Genomic DNA, 10,468 nt, shown 5'->3' with positions numbered 1-10,468 from the left:
ACGTAACAAATAAAATAGAAAGATTATTCAAATAAATAACTTTTGAAAACGTCTTTTTTATAAATGAAAAAATAGTTACAGGTTGAAATAACAAAGCATAGTCCAGGAAGAAAAAAAAACAACTGACACAGAATGGTAGACACAAATCTCTATCCCAGATAAGAAGCAAAACACCAAAGTTAAAGAAAGCATTCTATGGACAACCAGACAGAAAAAGCAAGTTGACTAAAAGGGGTAAAGTGGAGTTGAGAATCAAGCTTGTCTCAGACCTAAATCAAGGTTCAATGCCAGAAGACATTGAAATACTGTTGCAAATTTGAAAAGAAAGAAAATGTGACCCAAGAATATTATTATCAGTCAGGATATTGTTCAAATATAAGAGAAACAGACAGATAGGTTATTTGCAACATTAGGAAAAATCAGGGAATATAAGACAAAGAACTTTTCTAGAAAAAAAGTTGATAAAATCTATTTTAATGATGGATCAAGACAATGAACTCAATAATGGGAAAGCATTGCAAGTTTTTCAGTGTTAACTTCAATTTCCTCATCTTTCTTTTCTTTTAAGATTTTATTTATTTATTTATTTGAGAGAGAGAGAGCACAAGCGTACAAATGGGCAGGTGTTGGGGGGAGGGACGGAGGGACAGGGAGAGAGACAAGCAGACTCCCTGCTGAGTGTGGAGCCTAATCCCAGGACCTTGAGATCATGACCTGAGCTGATGTCAGATGCTTAACCAACTGAGCCACCCAGGTGCCCTTATCTTTCTATAGTAAGATGTTGAGCAAAAGTATCCCCCAACAGTAGCTAAAATATGTAATTATTTCAATTATTTAATGTTTTTATCAGCCCTTTTCTTAACTTTGAGGAGATTGTCTGGGAAATAATAGCTCTTCCAATGGAGAAATATTTACTGAAGTTCAACCATTTCTTCAATTTTACTTTTTTTTAAAGTAAACTTTACTCCTAACATGGGGCTCAAACTCACCATCCCAAGATCAAGAGTTCCATGCTCTATGGACTGAGCCAGCCAGGCACCCCTCTTCAATTTTACTTTAATTTCCTTTTTTGTTGTTAATTACCAAGAAAAAAATTAAATGGAAGAAAGTAGTAGGAATTATAAAACAAACACCTATATTCCTACCACTCAGAATTAATAATTATAAGAGTGTCAACTTTTATTCATCTTCTTAGGAAATAAAACATTAAAAAGAGAAAACATCCCTTTCAGCCACCATTCCCAGTCCCATCCCTCCCACGCAGAGCAAAAACTTTTCATTCAGTTTAGATAGAGACAAGTCAGTAACTGATACACTGATTGCTTTGTGTAAACAATCATTTTTTATTTATATAATGGTAGTGCATCAAACATAGTGCTCTGCATCTTGTTTCTATCATTCTACATTGTGGAGTGAGCTGCATACAGAGCTATTTTCTTCCTCTTAACTGTATAAATTGCACTGTATGACTATCCCACATTTATCCATTCCACTATTTTATTTTATTTATTTATTTATTTGAGAGAAAGAGCAAGAGTTGGAGGAAGGGGCAGAGGGAGAGGGAGAAGCAGACTCCCCGCAGAGCAGGGAACCCAACACAGGGCTCGATCCCAGGACCCAGAGATCATGACCTGGTTGAAGGCAGATGCCACCCAGGCACCCCTAACCATTTCCACTATTAATGAACACTTAGATTGTCACTCTTTGTTTTTTCCTGTTACAAACAATGCTCCCATGAACATTCTTGCACATGTGTGGAAGTTTCTCAGTATACCTAGAAGTATATGGTTGGATTATATAAATAGGCTCATTTTCAGTTTCATTAGATACTGTCAAATTGCTCTTCCAAATGACCACGTATCAACATATCCAACCCTCTCTCAAGTGGTGTGACAGAATACCATTTTCTCCATATCCATGCCAATACTTGGCATTTTGGACAATCTAAGTGAAATATTACCTTGTTTTGTATTCACCTATTACTAATAGTTTTGGGAATACTTATAAGATGGCTCATTCTTTTAGATTGATTCTTCCTTTTATAAAAATCAAATTTCCTCTTAAAAAAGTTTTTTTGGGGGCGCCTGGGTGCCTCAGTCGTTAAGCGTCTGCCTTCGGCTGGGGTCATGGTCCGGGGTCCTGGGATCGAGCCCCGCATCGGGCTCCCTGCTCCGCGGGAAGCCTGCTTCTCCCTCTCCCACTCCCCCGGCTTGTGTTCCCTCTCTCGCTGTGTCTCTGTCTGTCAAATAAATAAAATCTTTAAAAAAAAAAAAAGTTTTTTTTTTCCAGGCACCTGGGTGGCCTCCCTGCTCACTGGGGAGTCTGCTTCTCCCTCTGCCCTCTGCCCCTCCCCCTGCTTGTGCTCTCTCTCGCTCTCTCAAATATATAAAAAAAATTTTTTTTCTTCACATCACATTTTGACTGGTACTAAATTGCTACTCCAGATGACTTTTGGTTACTATTTGCCTGGTAGATCTTTTTTTATTTAATATTTAGGTTTTCTATGTTGTTTTACGTGTGTCTTTTATAAATTTCATATTGCTGAATGTTTGTATATGAGCATGATTTTAATCCAAGATGAGCTTTTAAAAAATTAGTGTATTTAACCCATTTTATTTTATGGTAATTTCTAAAATATTTTAATTTTGACCATTTTATTTAGTTTTCTATTTAATGTTATCTTCTCCTTTTTATTTCCCCATTGCCACTTTCCTGCCTTCCACTGGATTGATCAAGTTTCTTTATTCAAATTTTTTTCTACTCAACTTTCAATCGTCAAGTGGCTACCTTTGAATTATTACACACGTAATTGAACTTTTTCTCTAATAATATCCAGAGTTAATATCTATACCTTCCCCTTGAACAGACAAGATCCCAAGATCCTTAAAATTTTACTTCCTTTTGCTGAGTGCTCACCTACCTCAATAAAACATACCTACCATGTTGATACGAGTGGAATTTCAGTTCATGACTACTTTAAAATGTTTTAATCTAATTAACATTAGGCAGTTAAATTCCCTAATGCATTTGCTTACTATTTCTTATTGCCCTCATTGTTCCCTACTATGTTCATTTTTCTTCTTATGGAACACATCTTCTAACCGAAACTGACTACAAAATGATGCACTCCATAGGTGTATCCTTTGCATGCACCTAGATTGGAGCACTCCTAGGGTGAGGCAGATGTTTCACTTCTGGATGAAACTGCACCTGGGCTCGAGTCCCCAGAAAAATCTAACAAAAAGTAGTTATTTCAGAGTGAGTCTATGGGTGTCAAATTTTCCAAGCTTCCTGTGTACCTCTATTTGTATTTTCTCCCCAAATTTGAGTGGTGGTTTGGCTGGAATAGAATTCCTAGTTGCAACATTTATTTTCCTTTCAGCACTTTGAAGAAATTGTGAAGTTGGAAAGTATAATTCTGTCTTAAAGAAGAGAAAGGTGACATGAAAAAAACCTAAGACCTTGTTGAAGGAAGCAATTTTATGGATGTAAAAATACTTTGTATAGGAGTTGTAACGTTACTTGCCATTCTCTACACTGATAAGAACTGAAAGATACAAAATATTTACAACTCAGCCACCTAAAGAAAGAGCTATGATCAGAGTAAAAGGTCTCAAGTTAAAATTGACACGCTCTGTTTTCTATCATAATTTATATGTGCTTCTTAGCAGAGACAGTGTCTCCTCGAGATGTCATATTGTTTTATGTCAAATCTATTCTTCTTACATGTGAAAATCCCCTCACCCCAATGTTTGGGTTAACTCCAAAGCTCATAAAACATGTTTTAAAGAATTGCATAAAATCAAAACATCAAATGTAAGAAATATTGATCCATAATATATGCTTACTATTATTCACTTAAACTTTAAAAGTTTTTTTAAAAAATTATAAATGGTCTCATTTTATTTATGCATTTCTTTTGATCTTCCCTCCAATGAATAGATAATTTGTATAACTCCTGGGCAGAGACTGCAGTTCAGTTTTCTGATCTCCCTATGCTATCAGGCTTGAGTTTAGGCGCTGTGGCTGGCTCAGTCAGTGGAGCGTGCAACTCTTGATCTCAGGGTTTTAAGTTCAAGCCCCATGTTGGGTGTAGAGATTACTTAAAAATAAAATATTTAAAACCAAACAAATAAGCTTGAGTTTAAAGTACATCATGAAGTTTTCTGGAAAAAAAAAAAAAAGAACACACCACGAAGCTCCTTTTTTCCCACGTGCTTCACTGCATTCGTGTGTCTCTTGTTGCTGATAAAAGGTCAGATGCCAATTTGATTCTCATTTTCTCAGGAATCTGCTTTTTCTCTCTGATAACTTTAAGAATGTTTTTATTTTTCATGCTCTGCAATGTCATTACATGACTTTGCAGAGTTAATATCTGCTTTTTCTTAAGTATTCTCTTCAGTAATTGTCTCCAAACCTGTAAACTACAAACAAAATTCAAGGTGTTTAAAAAAAAAAAGAGTGGGGGGCGCCTGGGTGGCTCAGTCGTTAAGCATTTGCCTTCCGTTCAGGCCATGATCCCGGGGTCCTGGGATCGAGCCCTGCATCAGGCTCCTTGCTCAACAGAGAGTCTGTTTCTCCCTCTTCCTCTGCCACTTCCCCAGCTTGTGCTTGCTCTCTCTGTCTCAAATAAATATATAAAATCTTTTAGGGGCGCCTGGGTGGCTCAGTTGGTTAAGCGACTGCCTTTGGCTCAGGTCATGATCCTGGAGTCCCTGGATCGAGTCCCGCATCGGGCTCCCTGCTCGGTGGGGAGTCTGCTTCTCCCTCTGATCCTCCCCCTCTCACGTGTGCTCTCTCTCTCATTCTCTCTCTCATTCGCTCTCTCTCAAATAAATAAAATCTTTAAAAAAATTTTTTTTATATCTTTTAAAAAACAAAAACAAACAAAAAACCAGGGGTACCTGGGTGGCTCAGTAGGTTGAGTGTCCAACTCTTTTTTTTTTTTAAAGATTTATTTATTTATTTGAGAGAGTGAGAATGAGAGACAGTACATGAGGGGGGAGGGTCAGAGGGAGAAGCAGGCTCCCCGCCGAGCAGGGAGCCCGATGCGGGACTCGATCCCGGGACTCCAGGATCATGACCTGAGCCGAAGGCAGTCGCCCAACCAACTGAGCCACCCAGGCGCCCAGAGTGTCCAACTCCTGATTTCAGCTCAGGTCTTGATCTCAGAGTTGTAAGACTGAGCCCCTCATTGGGCTCTGAGCTAGGTAGGGAGCCTGCTTGAGATTCTCTCTTCTTCTCCCTCTGCTCCTTCCCCCCACCCCCACTGGCGCTCATGTGCTCTCTCTGTCTCAAATAAACAAACAATAAGAGTATGCTAAAACTTATATGAAGGAGAAAGGTCCATGAATGGCTCAGATAACCTTAAAAAAGACGAGTAAATGGAAAAAAGGAGGCTTGCTCTACCAGATATTAAGACATATTGCAAGGCCATATAATAGGGTATCGGTGCAATAGACAAATGGAACAAAGCAGAGAACTCTAAGAAGGACCCATTTATAAAGAGAACTTGATATGCAATTTTTTAAATGATTTTTTATTAGACAGGGAGAGAGTACAAGCAGGGGGAGCAGCAGACAGAGGGAGAGGGAGAAGCAGACTCCCCACTCAGCAGGGAGCCCGATGCGGGACTCAATCCCAGGACCCTGGGATCATGACCTAAGCCGAAGGCAGACGCTCAACTGTCTGAGCCACCTAGGCACCCCCTGATATGCAATTTTTAAAAAGGCATCACAGGGGCACCTAGGGGGCTCAGCCGATTAGGCATCCGATTCTTGATATCAGCTCAGGTCTTGATCTCAGGGTCGTGAGTTCGAGCACCAAATTGGGCTCCACGCCCTACTTAAAAAAATAAAAATAAAAAATAATTTTAAAAAGTATCACAAATGAATGGGGGAAAGAAGAGATCATTTATTAGGTGAGGTTGGAAAAACACATGTGGAAAAAAATAAAACTGGATTGCTACCTAACAGTCCTCTGAAGGGTGAAATCCAGACCAGTTAAGGAACTAAATGTGAAAGTAAAACTATAAAGCAAAGTGACAGGGGAAAACTTAAACTAAACTTCAAAAGCACAAACTGTACAGGAAAACAGACAAGAATTTCACAACATCAAAATTGTTTCTATCCACGAAAGATACCACATAGAGTTAATGGGTGACAAAGGAAGGGAGGTATTTGCGTTGTCTAAAACATAATAGGGGATTGCTATCTAAAGTATACAAGGACCCAAGGGCCATCTTTCTGTTCAGCCATTCTCAGCATGGCTTTTGTCCCCAGGTGGCTGCAAGATGGTCACTGCAACTCCAGACAGTTGATCCTCACACAGCTACATCCAAACTCAGGAAAACTGTCGTTCTCTACATCTCCGGGTATTGTGGAGAAACACCTTTCATAGACGTCTCGTAGCAGAACTCCCCTGTGAGGTCCCATTGATCGGGACTGGGTCACACATCCCTGCCCTGCTGCAAGGGTGGCCTTTGTGGGCATTCTCAGCATGTGTGGTGGAAGACAGACTGGCCGGCAGGAAGAGGGCTGAGAACCGCAGTTGCAGGAGTCACAGAGAAAGCTGCCACGTCTCCCCTCCATTTTCTCCACTCTCATGTCACTCCTATGAGGCTGACATCAGCACTACTTCATGGACTCCATAGCCTTGCATCACCTCCAATGATACTAATTATACTTATTCTAAAGGCTTGTTCCAATTCTATTAGCTACGTTTTGAGTGAAGTTCTGGTTTTTTACTCTATTTCAAGTGAAGTTCTGTGTTTTACTCCAATATACTACTCCCATATCTAGGGACTCTTTACCATAGGTCCATTTTTTTCCCACTAAGATCCCTACTAGATTTAAACTTTCTCTACTTGGGCAGCTGACCTTGGGGTTAGGGATGTAGCTGAGGAAGTTACAGATTTGATTGTTGGGGCTTATTCCCTACGTGGTTTTCAGTGAGACTGAAAGATGGGTAGAATATGCTACAAGGAAAAATGCCTCAGCAGCTAGTTTTCCAGACTTAAGTGCTCCTCATTTCTCTTTGGTATTGCCAACCACCTGAGACACTGCCTGAGCTCTGAGATACTGCTCCTAAGTGGAGATAGTGCTTGCAATTGTGTGAACTACAGAAGGAAGGATGGAGTGGGGTACAGGGAGAATAGGCCTGGAGGCTTTGACTGTAATACCCAGCTCCCATTGTGAGGCTTCCTTCTGCTCCCAGTTTCCACCACCTCCCATCTGAGATAGGAGCCCCCACTTCTTGTCCTACTATACAACGGATTCCCACATGCACACTGGACTGCCATTACCTTCTTCAATTCAATCCCATCTGATTTTAGTTGGGAATTCCTCATGATCTCTAAGAATGCATCTTGTCTTAGAGCTCATCTATGAATACATTAAAATTCTTTTTCCCTATCATTTCAAGAGTTTGGGGAAAAGGACTGAAACTGCAAGATGTGCTCAGTTCACCATCTTGGACCAGAAACTCTTCAATAAAATTCAAGTAAAATACTATTTTTGTTTTTAAAAAATCATCATGTCTATTTCATTTATATATTTTCTTCTACCTGTCCATCCATCCATTCATCCATCCATCCATCCAACCATCCATCCTTCTATCTATATATACATAAAGGGAAAGATATCTGGAATTCTTTTAACTTAATATTAAAATGGTTATTTCTGGGTGGTGGAATTTAAAGGTATTTTCTAATTTTTAACTTTTTCTGAATTTATAATAAATATGTATCATTTTTACAAATAAATTCATTTTTTTAAGATTTTATTTATTTGAGAGACAGAGAATGAGAGAGAGCATGACAGGGGGAAGGGTCAGAGGAAGAAGCAGACTCCCTGATGAGGAGGGAGCCCAATACGGGACTCGATTTCCGGACTCCAGGATCATGACCTGAGCCGAAGGCAGTTGCTTAACCAACTGAGCCACCCAGGCGACCACAAATAAATTCATTCTTAAAAGCATGTTAAGTGTAGTTGTCTTTCAGTGTTACAGGTAACTTAATCTTGCCCATCTGCATTTCCCAGTTTCAACAGTATACCTACGTTTTATTACAATGTTAAGAAAAAGTTCAAAAGGTGAAATCAGCAGTCATCAGGACCAGTAAGAAGTTCAGTGGTACCATCAAATATACTGAAGAGGAGACGCCTGGGTGGGGCATTTGGTTAAGCAGCTAACTCTTGGTTTCAGCTTAGGTCGTGATCTCAGGGTTGTGAGATCAGGTCCCACATCGGGCTCCACACTCAGTGTGGAGTCCACTTAAGACTCTCTCTGCCCCTCCCCCCTCAAATAAATAAATCTTTAAAATATGTGTGTGTGTGTGTAATACACAGCTCCCATTGAGGATATGAGGAGTATTGTTGTTTTCAAATAGGAGTGGTTTGAGTCATCATATTTGGGTCTAAGTAATGAAAGGGATTAAACCATGTACACGTAGGAAACACCTGTATCAGGACTTTCACAGTTGAGTTATAAGTGCAGTCAAGTCACTCTTCTAAAAGCCCTTTCTCTGTGAAGACCAGATGCAAAAGAGAGAGTTCAGAAGGAACTGGTCCAAATGATCAACAACTGATGAATGGATAAAAAAAATATGGTCTATCCATAGAATAGAAAATTATTCAGCAATAAAAAGGAATGGAGTATTGATACATGCTACAACATGGATGAACCCTGAAAACAGTACACTGAGAGAAGCCAGTCATAAAGACAACATATTGCATGATTCCATATATGAAATGTCCAGAATAGGCAAATGTCTAAAGACAGAAAGCAGATTGTTTCCAAAGGCTGGGGGTGTTGGAGGGAAAAGGGGAGAGATTGCCAATGGGTGTGGGGTTTCTTTGGGGATGATGAAAATGTTCTAAAACTGATTGTGGGGATAGTTGCCCAACTCTGAATATACTAAAAACCACTATTTTACACCTTAAATGGGTGAATTGTATGGTATGTGAATTATATTTCAATAATGCTGTTTAAAATAAAAAAACTGGGGCCACCTGGGTAGCTCAGTCGTTAAGCATCTGCCTTTAGCTCAGGTCGTGATCCCAGGGTCCTGGGATCGAGTATTCAGTCAGGCTCCTTGCTCGGCGGGGAGTTTGCTTCTCCCCCTGCCTGCAGCTCCGCCTGCTTGTGCGCTCTCTCTGACAAATAAATAAATAAAATCTTAAATAAATAAATAAATAAATAGAAATACATTTTAAAAAATAAAAATAAAATAAACTGGCTGCTTACACATCTGCCTCTTTGTGAGAAGTATTCAGGTTTTTCCTTGGGCCTCTGAAATCACACTATCCTAGGAACATTTGTTTGGAAATGCATTTTGTGCGAGAACTGGGGCATTATTAGAATCACAACCATTTATAAAGGGCTTCATGATGTCCACAACTTGCTCCATGTGTTCCTCCTCCAAAAGGTGAACTGAAATGATTAAAAATATGGATTATGAGGGGCTCCTGGCTGGCTCAGTTGGTAGAGCGTGCAACTTGATCTCAAGGTCATGGGTTTAAGCCCCGCACTGGGTATAGAGATTACTTTTTTTTAAATGGTGAAAATAAAGATTAAAAGAACAGGATTGGGGAGCGCCTGGGTGGCTCAGTCGTTGGGCATCTGCCTTTGGCTCAGGTCATGATCCCAGGGTCCTGGGCTCCTTGCTCAGCAGGAAATCTGCTTCTCCCTCTCCCTCTGCTGCTCCCCCTGCTTGTGTTCCCTCTCTCGCTGTGTCTCTGTCAAATAAATAAATAAAATCTTTAAAAATAAATAAATAAATAACAAAAAATAAGGGGCACCTGGGTGGCTCAGTCATTAAGCGTCTGCCTTCGGCTCAGGTCATGATCCCAGGGTCCTGGGATCGAGCCCCGCATCGGGCTCCCTACTCGGCGGGAAGCCTGCTTCTCCCTCTCCCACTCCCCCTGCTTGTGTTCCTTCTCTTGCCGTGTCTCTCTCTGTCAAATAAATAAATAAAATCTTAAAAAAAAAAAAAAAAAGAACAGGACTGGAAGTGCTGGTGTTATTGTAGTTAGAGGCTAGCAGTAAAGGACATGATGCCCTATCTGTCTTAGGAGCTCCTGAGCATGGTGGTGCTTATCAAGTAACTGATAGGGAAACTTTCCCATATATGACTTCACTTCACCCTCAAAACAACCTTTACTAGCAGGCACTACAGATCTTGGTTTCTGTTTTTTAGTTTTTTTAAAGATTTTATTTATTTATTTGACAGAGACAGACACAGTGAGAGAGGGAACACAAGTTGGGGGAGGGAGAGAGGGAGAAGCAGGCTTCCTGCTGAGCAGGGAGCCCAATGCGGGGCTCAATCCCAGGACCCTGGGACCACGACCTGAGCCGAAGGCAGATGCTTAACGACTGAGCTACCCAGGCGCTCCCAGATCTTGTTTTTATAGATGAGGAAACTGAGGCTAGCTTAGAGAAGCAAAGGAACTTGCCAAGAACCCATGGTCAT

Source organism: Neomonachus schauinslandi, chromosome 15 (genome assembly GCF_002201575.2).
Source record: "Neomonachus schauinslandi chromosome 15, ASM220157v2, whole genome shotgun sequence".
Lineage (NCBI taxonomy): Eukaryota > Metazoa > Chordata > Mammalia > Carnivora > Phocidae > Neomonachus > Neomonachus schauinslandi.
Note: the sequence above shows the minus strand (reverse complement) of the source record.